The 15,183-nt window shown below is 31.8% G+C and overlaps 1 pseudogene; it reads right to left on the reverse strand.

The window, feature by feature from the left end:
- Positions 1 to 277: 277 nt before the first annotated feature.
- Positions 278 to 9,069, reverse strand: LOC137838850 (cysteine-rich receptor-like protein kinase 34; annotated as a pseudogene).
- Between the last annotated feature and the right edge of the window lie 6,114 nt (positions 9,070 to 15,183).

A 15,183-nucleotide genomic window follows, 5' to 3' on the forward strand; every position in this document is an offset into this window, starting at 1 on the left:
ACCATTACATATAACTAATTACTAATTCAATAGAAACTTGAAATTTAAGAAAAATAATTTATTATTGAAGAAGAAATTGACTCGTTGGCATTTCATTAATGAAAAATGGGGTGCTGTGTCATTGGTATGTTGTTTGGAAGGTGGAAATGGTTGTTTGGAAGGTGGAAATGATTTTGAATCCATTCTTCTATGCGAGAAATATGAAGGTTCATCTAGATCTTGGATCTCACAATTCAACCAAAGGATTGTTGCTAAAATATGAAACAACTTCCATCATTGTTGGTCTCATTAGGATTGTGATGAACACATAATAAAGTGCATTTAATAACTACTTGTTTAAAATATTTTTCTTTAATAGTGGGGTCTAATATGCACATAGTTTGATCCCTCCATCTCCAAACCTAACAAATTTTGAATTAAAATTCTAAATTAGCATTGTAATTGAATCAATCCAAATGATGATTGAAGATGTCAAGAACAACAATTCCTTTTTTTATGATATACTTACATTAGTTAAAAGGCCGTCACCGGTACTATGTGGTTGATCATAAGAATTTGTATTCATTTTTCCAGTAATAATTTCTAAAATCATTACTCCAAAACTGAAAACTCTGACTTTTCTGAAAAATGTCCGAGCATTGCATATTCCGGAGACATGTAACCACTACAAAAATATTAATATAGTCAAAACATATTTTGTGGAGAAGTAAAGATGAAATGATAGGGAATTTTTTTTGTCTGAAACGTTATGTTCCAATAATTCTATTTGTACTCCCTTGATCTTGATGTATTTCAATAATTCTAGCCAAACCAAAATCTGAAATTTTTGGAATCATGTTTTCATCCAATAAAACATTACTAGATTTAAGATCATGATGTATGACTTTGAGTTGAGAATATTCATGTAAATATATAATTCCTCAAGCAATCCCTCCAATTATGTTATATCTTTAATACCACCTTAACATATTTGCTTGTTAAGGATCTACAGATTCAAGTGAGAGATGTAAGTGTAAAATATACACCACAAGAAATAATGATGGTAGAGTCCCCAAAAGAGAGACGCAAAGAGCAAAAGAGAGACGCTACATGGGGTAAGTGTGGACTTAGCGTCCCAATAGAAATGAAATCAAATCTTGTGGTGACTATGCATTAGAGACAATCTCCAATGGGACACAAGTTTACAAGGTAGTGTTGGCTAAGCCTACATAAAGAAAAATATATTATTTTACCATAGCGTAGGTTTGGAAGACACTAAAATGGATATAAAATTAAATAATTATTAAGAAGTGGACTTTAAGCCTAACTCAACCTCATATACTATGAAATGTTCTAATATCTAGTCAATGTGGGATCTCCAACACACAACCCTCACACCGAAGCTACAAACTCGTGTGTGGAACTATATATTGTGGGTGTTCGATAACGGCTCGATAGCGAGTGACTTGATAAGCCCAACAAACAATTGCTAGGATAGGCTCGAAATGGCTCTGATATCATATTAAAAAGTGGACTTTAAGCATAACTCAACCTCATAAAACTGACTTATAAGGTGAGGTTTGCACCCACTTATATACTACGAAATGTCCTAACTTCTAGTCGATGTGAGATCTCCAACAATAATTAAACTTAGTTTCACTGTTGGAGACACTACGTGAAAAAACAAATGTGAGTAAATATTCACCATTGGGGACATTGCTTAGGAATAAATTGTTGAACAAGATGCTTTGATGTCTCCAAATCCAAAAGGAAAGCTTGAAGACCTTGCTGCGTGTGTGTGTGTTGTCTAGTTGTTTGAAACTTGTTAATTCACTCCTTAAGTTGATCCAAGTTCATTTGAATCTTTAACATTTTGAAAAGATGTGTTTTCTGAAAAGCTGCCAAAAATTCAACAGGTTGTTTTTCAAAACAACAGGTTGTTTTACCTTAACTGTTTTTGAAAAACTTGGTTGACTTTGCTGTCAAACCAAAACAATCGATTGTTTCGACAAAACAACCGATTGTTTTCCTGCAAACCTTAACAGAATTCTGTTAAGCAGTTTTAATATGTTTTAAATGATCCTAACTAACTTGGCTCCTTTATTAAATGCTTTTGACCACTTGGTGGGTCTATATAAAGGTGGTTTTACGCTCCTAATCTTGAAGTAACAAAAAGAGTTTATCAAAACAGTTTTTCCAAGATTTGAAAGAGCTTTGGATCATTCTTAAGTGTGTGGAATAGGATTGGGTTGTAATTCTGAACTTTAAGCTTTCTAATACCCAGGTGTATTCTATTCCCTTCTTCCTTGATTACTGTATTTTTGTAGTTGTGTTGCCAAGAAGTGTTGTGTGTTCTTGAGGTGTTCAAGATCAACATTCTTGGTGTGGTTTGCCAAAGGTAGTGTGTTTCTTGAGGGGTTCAAGGTCACTACTTTGGTGAGTGGTGTTTGTAATCTGGTTTTGATTGCATAGTGGAATACCCAGTGGTTTCTGGGGACTGGATGTAGCTCTTGGTGTAAGAGTGAACCAGTATAAATTGCTTGCGTGCTTTTCTCTTACCCTTAACTCTTTAAATTCTGTTTTTAAGTTGTTTTTATAAACTGCAGATAAAAACAACCGATTGTTTCGAAGAAACAACCGATTGTTTTTCTGATATCATCTTAAAACAGTTTTGGTTCTTTGGTTCCTTGATTCTTTTCTCTGTAATTCAGCATTGAATTTCATTATACCTTCAAAGTTTGCGAAAATCCCCCTTAAACAATTCACCCCCCTCTCGTTTAAGGTCATACATTCTAACAATTGGCATCAAGAGCTTGGTTCTTGAAAGATATTCAAGTTTTGATCCTAGATCTTTTTCTATGGCTGAAAAACTACCTTTTGGGGAGGGTGCCTCAATTAACAGGCCACCTCTGTTTTGTGGACTGAATTATCAAATATGGAAGGTTAGAATGAAATTCTTTGTTGAATCTATAGATAGAAAAATATGGAATGTTATTACAAATAGCTATCTCATGCCTATATATGAAAATGTTTCTTCTGAAATAAAACATCTTGATTGTGTAGCTATGCACATCATTGTATCTGCACTTGAGTCTAATGAATTGCTCAAGGTTTCAGAATGTAGTTCTGCAAAAGAAATGTGGAATACCCTTGAAGAGTATCACAAGAATCCAAGGAGAGCCTTGATGGACAAAGAAGAATCTTCTGCTGAATCTTTCTCTTCAGAATCCAGAAAGGAGGTTTGTCTTATGACAAAAGAAGAATTTGGATCAAGTCAAGCTGCTGGGAACAAAAAATGTCAATACTCAAGTGATGAGAGTGAAGAAGAAACATTTAGGTTGTTGTTTAAGAAATTCAGCAAGTCCCTAAAGAAGAGAAACAACAAAAGTGACTCATTCAACAGGTATGATAACAAGAAACCTACTGAGTTTAACACTAACAAATATACATGCTTTGGATGTGGTGAATAGGGTCATATTAAAACTGAATGTCCCAACAAAAAGAAGAAAAACTTCAAGAAGCATGAGAAGAAAGGAAAATCAAGAAGAGCTTATAATGATGACTCATCAAGCTCCTCTTCAAGTGATGAAGAAGAAGCAAATTTATGTCAAATGACAAGACAAGAAAGTGACACAAGCAGTGTAAGTTCAAGCTCTTCCATTAATGTTGAAAATTATAGCCAACTTCTTGAGGCCTTCAATGAGACTCATGAAGAAGCTAATAGGTTGGCCATTTTGAACAATCGGTTGAAAGGTTTAAACAACTGGTTGGAAAATCGAGTCAAGACTTTGGAAGAAGAGTTGAACCATTCAAAAACAGATTTTGAAAGTTTGGAAATGATTTACAAAAACTCTTCTTGCAAGTGTGATTCTAGCTTTTGTGAAAATTGTGAATCTCTTCAAAAGAAGGTTCACTATCTTTTAAAAACCATGGACAAGTTTTCCAAAGGCCAATCCAATCTTGAAACTGTTCTTGCTTCTCAAAAATGTGTTTTTGGCAAGGCTGGGTTGGGGTTTAATCCAAACAGCAAGAACAAATCTGTTTCAAAACCCTTTTCAAGTTTCTTTGAAAATCAACCTGTTGTTTTATCGAAACAACCGATTGAAATTTGTCATTACTGCATGAAAAGGGGCCACACTATTAGATTCTGCAGAGTAAGAAGGTTTTCTGTTCCTAAAGGTATTGTGAAATGGGTTCCTAAGGTTTCTAAGGTTCCTAAGGCTCCTACTAACATCATTGGACCCAAATTCATAAGGGGACCAAATATTGCTTCTTAATCTTTGCTTGTAGGGATCTTTGGCAGCCAAGAATCATTTTTGGACTTGAAGAATGACTGCTAAAGGGAAGAATATCAAGAGCAAAGACAATCTTTGTACCTACACTTTCAATTGTATATGTCTTGCAAGGTTATTTGAAAGTCAAGAGACATCTTGGCACATGCATAGTGGGTGCTTAAAAGAGAAACTTCAAGAATAAAGAGAGTATGTGTATTTTCATTTCTCAATTTATGTAAGTGTGCCTTGTGACCATATGAACATCTCAAAGTCTTCCTTTTAAGTGAATCTATTGGGGTTCTCTGTGCAAAGGTATGAACAAATTGCATACTGCATTAAAAAATGTTCTTTTTGCTGTCACAGTAAAACAACCGATTGTTTTTCCTCTGGCATCTTTGTATAATGCTGTCAAGTTTGCTTATGCATGATTAAACCATTTCTCTTTTTCAAATCTTGCTTTTGGACAAATATACATTCAGTGTGCCTTAAAATTTGATAATAAAAGTTATATCCATTTGTTTTCTTGAAAACTCTATGTCATGTTCTATTCTTGAAATGTCATCATTGTTTATACTGCTGGACTACTTTATTATCATTCTTATTTCTGCTTTGTACAACCCTTCTCATTGTCTATTTGTAGATCAAATAGGGGGAGAAGTTTATGCTTGATTTGGTTGTATAGTTAGCTTTAAAACTGATGCATTATGTTGTTGCTTCTCTGCACTTGAAAGCACTTGATTACTTCAATTTTTCTGGTTTTTCTGCTAATGTTGTATATGCAGAAAACTGGTTTGTGTGTGTCTTGTTATCTTGTTGCTATACTTGCTTTGTATATGCATCAATTATGTGTTATAGGACCCTTCAAGTACAGGTGATATGATGAAGAATGATCAAAGTTCTACAAAGGTTCATGCAAAAGAAGATGAGCAGAACATCACCTTGGAGAAGCTGAAATGCTGTCCAGAAAAACAACCGATTGTTTTTGCGAAACAACCGGTTGAAATTCTGCAACAGGAAGAGCTACCAAAGGAATGGAGAATTCCAAGGGATCTTTCAGTGGAGAACATCATTGGATGCAAATGGTTTTCAGACACAAGCTGGATGAATCTGGAGTAATCACAAGGAACAAGGCAAGGCTTGTGGCTAAAGGTTATCATCAAGAACAAGGCATAGATTATGGTGAAATCTTTGCTCCAGTTGCAAGATTAGAAGCTGTAAGGTTGCTGCTGGCTTTTGCTTGTTTGAGGGGATTCAAATTGTTTCAAATGGATGTTAAGAGTGTTTTCCTCAATGGAATCATCAATGAGGAAGTCTATGTTGAACAACCATCGGGCTTTGAAGATCATCAACATCTTAACCATGTATACAAGCTGAAAAAGGCCTTGTATGGGCTTAAGCAAGCTCCAAGGCAGTGTGGTATGAGAGGCTTAGTAACTTGTATATGTTCATCCTTTGTAAAGTAAGTTGTATATGTTCATCCTATGCTTTTGGCTTCATAAGACCAAATGAGATTCTAAACATGCTAGAGGTAATCCAAAGGTATGAATGTATTTCATTATGCATTTCCCATCACTTTGAAAGATGATTTGCTTTGAAAATTAACATTTTTTTTGCTGTCTCAGAAAAACAACCGATTGTTTTCACGAAACAACCGATTGTTTTACCTCTGGAACATTTGAATAAAACTGTTATGATTTCTTATGCATGATTACAACTGTTTATTTTCTTTCTTAACTCATTATGAGTCAAATATGCATTCTTTGTGCCTCTGAATTAGATCATAAAGAGATATATTCTTTGTCATCCTTGAAATTCAAATCTTTTTATGAGTGACAACCACATTGGTGATCATGGGGTTGATGAATATTTGTGAATGTATCTTTGGATTATCTGGAAGGTTTGTTCTTAACAGAAGAAAGAATATTTCTACCAAATCCACCTCTTGAGCAATCATTTGACCAACTTGAATTGCTGAATGAAGAAAAGATAGGGGGAGAAATTGTGGTCTCCTTGCTGAAATTTCTGGGGTCTATGGTACTTTGATTTTGCTGCTGTCATAGCTCTGATACACCATAGATCTTTGCTGCAATTCTGATATGGTATCAAAGATTTGTTGCTGCAATGGTGCTGCTACAACACACAGGTTTTATGGTTTATCATGTTGCTGCTATATGCTGGTTTTCAATGCTGGAAATTATGTTGTTTGTATCCCTTTTTTCATTCTATTTGAGAAGACAAATAGGGGGAGAATGGTGTGGTTTTATGTGTTGTGTTGCTACTGCTACACTATGGTGTTATCTGGTTTTATCATGGTTTAAATTTTGTTGTTTCCATGCTCTTATTCACCATAAGTTCTGCTGCACACCAGTCTCATTTTGGCACTGGTTTTTATGGTTATTTGACTGGTTTTTCTGCTTAAAGGCTTATGCAGAAAACTGGTTTTGTGTGCCTTGGTATCCTGCTGGTATACTTGCTTTGTATATGCACAAATTCTGTTTTGCAGGACCTTTCAAGTTCAAAAACAACAACACAAACAAACCAGGGATTTGTCTTCATCAAATAGGGGGAGATTGTTGAACAAGATGCTTTGATGTCTCCAAATCCAAAAGGAAAGCTTGAAGACCTTGCTGTTGCGTGTGTGTGTTGTCTAGTTGTTTGAAACTTGTTAATTCACTCCTTAAGTTGATCCAAGTTCATTTGAATCTTTAACATTTTGAAAAGATGTGTTTTCTGAAAAGCTGTCAAAAATTCAACAGGTTGTTTTACCTTAGGTGTTTTTGAAAAACTTGGTTGACTTTGCTGTCAAACCAAAACAATCGATTGTTTCGACAAAACAACCGATTGTTTTCCTGCAAACCTTAACAGAATTATGTTAAGCAGTTTTAATATGCTTTAAATGATCCTAACTAACTTGGCTCCTTTATTAAATGCTTTTGACCACTTGGTGGGTCTATATAAAGGTGGTTTTACGCTCCTAATCTTGAAGTAACAGAAAGAGTTTATCAAAACAGTTTTTCCAAGATTTGAAAGAGCTTTGGATCATTCTTAAGTGTGTGGAATAGGATTGGGTTGTAATTCTGAACTTTAAGCTTTCTAATACCCAGGTGTATTCTATTCCCTTCTTCCTTGATTACTGTATTTCTGTAGTTGTGTTGCAAATGAGTGTTGTGTGTTCTTGAGGTGTTCAAGATCAACATTCTTGGTGTGGTTTGCCAAAGGTAGTGTGTTTCTTGAGGGGTTCAAGGTCACTACTTTGGTGTGTGGTGTTTGTAATCTGGTTTTGATTGCATAGTGGAATACCCAGTGGTTTCTAGGGACTGGATGTAGCTCTTGGTGTAAGAGTGAACCGATTGTTTCGAAACAATCGATTGTTTTTCTGATATCATCTTAAAACAGTTTTGGTTCTTTGGTTCCTTGATTCTTTTCTCTGTAATTCAGCATTGAATTTCATTATACCTTCAAAGTTTGCGAAAATCCCCTTAAACAATTCACCCCCCCCCCCCTCTCTCGTTTAAGGTCATACATTCTAACATAAATATGAGTAAAATGCACTTAAGGAGAACGAAATGGCCACAAAGAAAAAGTAGGGTTTTTGGGAGGAATTTCGGGATTATGAGTTTGAAAGTGTGAGACAGAAATGAAAAGTTGAAAGTGTGAGAAAATGAAAGTGTGAAACAAAAATATTAAACATTTTTGTTTCTCATTAAATAACTTATAGTGGTTAAAGATGACAATAAACGTTCACGTCACCTTAGTGTCGTCTAAACCTATGCTAAATGTAATACAATATTAACTTACATCCACTTTGTGTCCCCCTTCTCGATGCAGTATTATTTTGCAACTTGTTTTTTGAGTGCATCTACTTTGTGTCCTCATTCTAGACACTAACTTATTATTATTATTATTTTAATAATTTTTAACTTGCATCCACTTTGTGTCCCCATTCTAGACTCAATATTATTCTGTCACTTAATATTTTTTTTCATTTCTTCTATTTTGTGTCCCTATTCTAGACGCTAACTTATTATTATTATTTTAATAATTTTTAGTGTGAGTTAAAGATCTCCATTGTGGACACAATATTTGACATTAATTTTTGTTTCCAACTTGATTAGACTTCACCCATGCTAGTGGTTTCTTTTTTATAACCCTCACTTTTTGTTGGCAGCTAAAATGGATTTTTCTTGTAGTGATATAACACAAATTCTATACATAAATAACTAACGATAGAGAGATTAAGGGTAGAAAAAGTCAAAAAATAAAAGTTAGTCAAGTCTCTTGTTCGGCACATATTCATAAATAAGTATTTTGTTTTGGTCTTCAAGGCAAAAGTCAATGAATGTCACAAGATTTATGTGTTGAAGTTTGGCTATCAATAAAACTTCATTCTTGAATTCATTTGCACCTTGCTTAGAGCTTTTTGTGAGGTTTTTTACCGCTATTTGTCGACCATCAAGGAGAATACCCCAAAAATCAAATCATCATTTAGGTGAAAAGATGAACAAAAAACTAATATGTCATATTTAATCACCTTATAAACTTCTCCAAATCTACCTTTTCCGATCCTATTTTCACTTGAAAAGTTGTTTGTTGCGACTTTAGTTACTACCAAATTAAATTGCAAAGGCTCCAAAGTGACACTTTCATGACCAACTGAATAAAGTATACAAAATTGAATTGTAAAATTAACAAATGTTAAATATTCTGAAATTTAAAAGCATAAGTTTAACATGTTTTTTTAACAATACTTACAATTTTCTTTTAGAATAGTTTTAACACTTTTTCTTCCTTTGCTCTTTATCAAATAGTAGCCAAAAAGAAGAGTATCATTGCATGGGTACAATAATTAAGATCATTATTCGCAAGTGTACTTTTCTTTTTTGTGCAAAATAATTAACACAAATAAAGTATAGTCAGTTGATCATGATATATAAATTCATAATGTTTAAAATTTATTTATTTTATAAATAATCTATGTCATTTTATGATTGGGCCAGATAGTCATTTTCACCATGTTTAATTTTTCACAATCTGCGATAATAGGTGAAGGATACCAGTGCTCCTTCTTTCATCACATATATAAACAATTTCATTCAACACAAAATTTCAATTCCTTCACCATTAAAAAATAAATATATATTCTTTTACTAGCACTATTTTATCATATCACAATTATCATCTTATCTCACATTCTTTGTTCTCTTCTAATCTCTATTATGTATTCAAACACCACACAGGTCCTATAAACTTCTAATAAATGACTAATTTAGCGTCATGAACTATTTGAACCATGGATCATACTAGTTTCCAAACTTTTCCACAAAACAAGGTGTCAAGAACTACAATCTTATAAGCGTGTGTTTTGACTGTAAGGGTAACATGTGTTTGCTTGATACCTCATGTGAAATAGAAAACCATAACCATTTTAAGAGTTCTTCTAATTCATTAAAATATGCTAACAAATTCCCTTCATAAAAGTAAATGCATGCCCCTTCAAAGATAGGGAATGCTGAAATTTAAGGTTTTGTTATTAGAAACCAACAATAGAAAGTTAAGATGGTTCTTGACACCTTCTCTCTTGGGTTTCAAAAATCAGAGTTAATCATTTACTACGAAATTCTTGGATAAAAATTATGGAAAAAAACAATTGCGCAATACGCCATTCTTATGTCATTTTTATATGACTCTAACATGGGAGAGAGCATAGGGAAAAGTGACAACAACTGCACCACATCGTTCGAAGATGATTGATGAAGTAACTTCATACTTCATTTGAATGAAGGCCATCACATATGATGGCAACAGAAGCCATCACAAATTTTTAATCTCTTTGTTACTCACAAACCTAAAGGATTACACAAATTTTACACTACAAAACTTATCAAAGTCAAAACCCTTCGCAAACAATTATAAAAAAACATTGAAGAACAGTTATAAGAAAAAGAAAGCTCGGACACGAAGAACACGTTATAAAAAAAAAAACTAAAAATTATTACAATGAGAGAAGAATGTACCTGAGACTAATCAGAGACAGTGTTCCATGAGTTGGTATTCAATCCTTGAGCAGAAACCTTATGATGCAAAACTAGCTTGTTTTGGCTTTTTTTTGTTGTAGTTTTGTATGTTGCGGAAGAATGGACTTGAAAATGACATCAATGGCTAAATGAAAGTGTGGAGAAGATGAAACGAAGAGGGAAAGTAGAGGCTTAGAAGAGGTGTGACCAACTTCTAAGAAAATTCAAGCAAAACATTAATAGAAGTGCAAACTTGAGAGTGAGAATTGGAAGACAAATGAGCTAGCAACTTGGGAAACATTTCATTATCAATTCAAATCTCATTTTCAAGGGGGCTAACACTTGTATTTATAGTGTTATGGGCAACCAAGGTGCAAGCTTTAACCCTAAAAAATCTCCACTCATAGAAGGACAAGTGATTCTCTCTAATTGGAGCAAATCCTCTCAAATTAGAGGTTGACAAGTGTCCTCCTCTAATTGGAGAGAATCTTCTCCATTAAGGAGATGACATGTGGACCTTCAGGCCTTCCTTGCCACTCCATTCTTTCTATTTGCACTCTAGAAATTTATTTGTGCATCCTAGATGGTCTAGAGTTGCATTGGGTCCAAGGAGGCTCAATTGTAACTCTAGCTAGACTCTTTTTTTTCTATTTACATCCTACTCTAATTGGCCCAATACATGACCTATGAAAATTGGCCCAAAAAAATGACTCAAATACAAGCCTAAAATAAAGCCTATACTACTTTGTGTAATGTTTGTAAAACTAGATAAAAATGAAAGAGCAGACAACATTAATTCCCTCTGAGATGAGAGTTTTCTTTCTCTTCTTCCAATCTTCTTGGCTAAATGTTTCGAGGCTTGATGATTTTCATCACCTGAGGCATGGACTTGCAACCTGAAGCATGAACTTGCAAAACGCACTGCAACTCTGGAAATGAGAAATGGAGAAAATGAAAACCAAATTTGAAAAATCAAATAGGGAAAACAAAAATGAATACCAAATATAACAAAAAAAGAATGAGAAATGAAGCTTCAATTAAGAGGGAAGAACGAAGAAGTTGAAGATGATTTTCTAAGACCTAAACATAATGAAAAATGAAGCTTCAATTCAGAGGGAAGAACGAAGAAGTTGAAGAAGAAATGCTAGGGCTGAGGAATATGTAAAAACGTGAGAGTTGAACATGATTTTCTAGGATTGAGGAAGTTTTAATCTGTAAAAAACAAAACATGAGAAGGAGTGTACCTCTCAAACGAACAAAATACGGAAAAGTGAAAAATAAGGAATGAAAGAAAAATATTACTTTGGTAAAAGTGTAAAGACTTATCAGGGTTTCAAAAACCCCAATTAAGTATGTGTATTAGTGGAGCCTCGTAACCTCTCCTAAAAAACTTCTGGTATTTAAAAAAACAGTATAGTTGTAGATAATTCCTGTCAGATTAAATTTTTATAAATATTTATTAAATAAAAAATACACTTAATATGTATAATTTTTCTATCTAATTTCTGTGAAAATTTCTTATAAATGAAAATGATTGGGTTATCAAGACTTAGGATTGCTTGAATGCCTTCTACACATAGACATGGCATGGTGTGGGTCAATAGAGAAGATGAGAATGTAAAGAAGAAGAGTACATTTTGATTAATTAACACTAAATTCGACACATGATCCTGATTAATTCAGAAAGGACTCAACTTTAACTTATAGGTTAGTGTCATCCGTTTGGGAATTTTGGTTCTCGGTGAGAATGTTGGATTTGAGCAGTATTTGTTAAACATTTTTTATGATTAAGCTAATATTTAATAGTTGAGTATAATAAATGTTAATAAATATGCATTTTGACAATGTTAATTAATTTATTTATAAATATAAATTGGATTTTTATATTTTATGAATTTGTATTAATATGATTTTTTAATTATTCTATTAATATTATGTATGATTTCATCGTTAATTTTTTTTTAATTTTATTTTTAAAATATTAAAATAAAATTTAATCAATGTATAGTTATTTATGGTCGAGCCAATAATACAACACTCATTAACTAACTATTACAAAAGCAATTCAACTTTTTCAATATGCTAAACATTATATTTCTCTAAAGAAAGAAAGAACAGAACGCACCTTGATTTGAAAGCTAAATCTTAGACTTAAATTTTTAAGGTTTAGGGTTTAACATATGAATGTATTATTCACAAAGAAAATAAGTAAAAGGATATTAATTGTTTGAATACAGAATTAAACAGTAAATATTCTCTCCCCTTAAAATAACGAAATATAGACGGAAAACTAGATCAGCATGTGTTATTTCTGAATTTATCATCATTCATTTGCAATTATTTTTAATATTAAAAAATAGTATTTTTTTATTTATATAAAATGTGATTTATTTTCTAATTTTATAGTATATATTTAATATTTTAAGAAATTATTTGAAGTTTTTTTATTTAATTTGTTGTTGTGTTTATATTAAAATATTTTTTTATAATTATTATGTTTATCAATTAGTAATTTATTTGATAATAATTTTTTATGAAATTATTTTCTATTATTAATTATGTTATATTTTTTTAGTATTTTTTTTTATTTTTCATTATTATAGGGTTTTTAATAATAAAAAATATTATCCTTTATTTATATAAGATCTGATTTATTTTTTTAATTTTTAATGCATGTTTAATATTTTAAGAAATTATTTGAAGTTTTGTTTTTATTTAATTTGTTGAACATATTTTTTTTCTAATTATAATTTTTAAATTATATCTATTTATATTTAATATATATTTATTTTATAATTTTAATTTTTAAATCTACGAAATATGTGAAAGTTGTTTATTTTTAAACAAAAATAACTCATTTCATTATTAAAAAACTTTAATAGGCAAGGATAAATTTGTAAAGTAACATTTAACAATTTAAAAAAATTAAAACTCCCTCACAACCATCATATCACTCACAAATTCCCATAAATTTTCTCGTACATTCATTCTAACATACCTCAATCCAAACAACCTCACTTGTTTCACATTTTTTTTCACATTCTCACACATCCACTTCCCAATCCAAACTTCGTCTACCAGACCAGCATAAAAACAAGATAACTTCTGAATTTTGTATTGATGATCTCAATTTACTATTCCATTATATCATGATTGATTTATGCATATGAATGATTTTATATCATGATTGATTTATGCATATGAATGATTTTATATTTTATTAAAGCAGTAAACATTGTCATTAATGATACAATTTATTGATATAATTAAGCTTTAAGATAGAACGTCAGTCTCGTCGTCTCGGTCAAGTCTTTCAGGTCTCGACCAGGTTCTCCTGATCTCGGCCAGGTAGACCGGGTCTCGGTCAGCCAGGTGAGTCTCGATCAGGGAGACCGGGGATCGGCCTCGCCCATACCGATACATTTTTTATTTAATTTATTTGAGTATTTCTTATCAATCTTTAAAAGTCAAAATATATCTTCTCTTTATTAATTAAATGATTCAAATTATTAAGTTTACTTTACCTTCTTATTAAAAAAACTCTACAATTAATATTTTTATTATTAAATAATTATATAATAACTCTCTAATTCTAGTTCAACCTATTCATGCGATAAACAAATTCTTATACTTGTTAAATAGCCACTAGTATGCATACTGTGGGTGTGTTCCCTCCCATTAGCAATACAAATGCCTTTTTTTTTTCTTCACTACATCTTTATTTTATTATGTTTTTTTATAATATTTTTTCTTAAAAAAGTTAAACGTGGTACATTTATTTGTATGTAATGAACAACCAAGTAAAGTAAAGAATGTTATAAATATCCTTAATTATTTACTTAGATTTCTTGATGATATAATAATCTAGAGATGGTTATAGAATGAGGATTGTAGTTATATCATAACTCTTTATACACGTATCTGAAAACTATGTATTTTATTTTTTTATTGAAAACTACACATGAGTAGAAGAATCTGAAGAAGAAGATGAAAGACGCTTCCACCGCAGGCCCAATTGTGCTTGCGAGTTACTCTGACGGTAATTACTTCCTGCACCCGATTCCAGAGGAATTGACGAAAATGTCCTTAAAAAATAGGTACATGTAAAAATACCTTTCAGACTCCATTTTCCAGAATATGTGTTTCCGATTTTTTTTTCTTAAACGAATTTTTTGGATTACGGATTTTTTTATCTGGAATTGGCTTTTCGTTTTTGTTCTTGATTTTCAATTGAAACACAATAATTTCTCTTCTGGATTTTTTTTTTAAATGTATTATTTTCAAAAATCCAGATTCTTTTGTCCAAAAAGAATTTTGATATTTGTTTCTGGATTTTTATTTTTGAAACTCAGTAACCTCTTTTTTTCTGAAATATATTATTTTCAATTCTGAATATTTATTTTCGAAATAAAAGGCATTTTTGAAAATTAAAAAAATATGTTGGGTTTAAACAACTGTTTTTTAATATAATCATATAGGAAATTATCACTACATGTAATTAATTAACTTCCAAACTCAAATTTAATTTCAAAATTTATTTTTTTAAAGATTTTTCTGTAATTTTAGAAAATAAATTATGATGATAACTCTTCTATATTTTTTAAATAAATTATTTCCGTCGAAAGTTTGGTCATCATGAGTTCGGTTGTGACACTCTAAACCAAAAAAAAAATAAAAATTCAATCACAATTTCTTTTTTGCATCTTTTAGAGAAATTTTATAGAGGGATGAATGGAGAGATCTCAATATTGGAAGTGACCATGGTGGGAGAAAGGAAGCACTAGTGGTGTACACATCACATAATAATGGAGTGGTAATGAAAGGAAAGGAGTGAAAGTGTGAGAGGAGAATTGGGAGATAACAACACTTAGAGGAACGAAAGAGGCACTTGTGGGGAAGATAATGGTGGTGGCTAG

This window comes from Phaseolus vulgaris, chromosome 4 (assembly GCF_000499845.2).
Source record: "Phaseolus vulgaris cultivar G19833 chromosome 4, P. vulgaris v2.0, whole genome shotgun sequence".
NCBI lineage: Eukaryota > Viridiplantae > Streptophyta > Magnoliopsida > Fabales > Fabaceae > Phaseolus > Phaseolus vulgaris.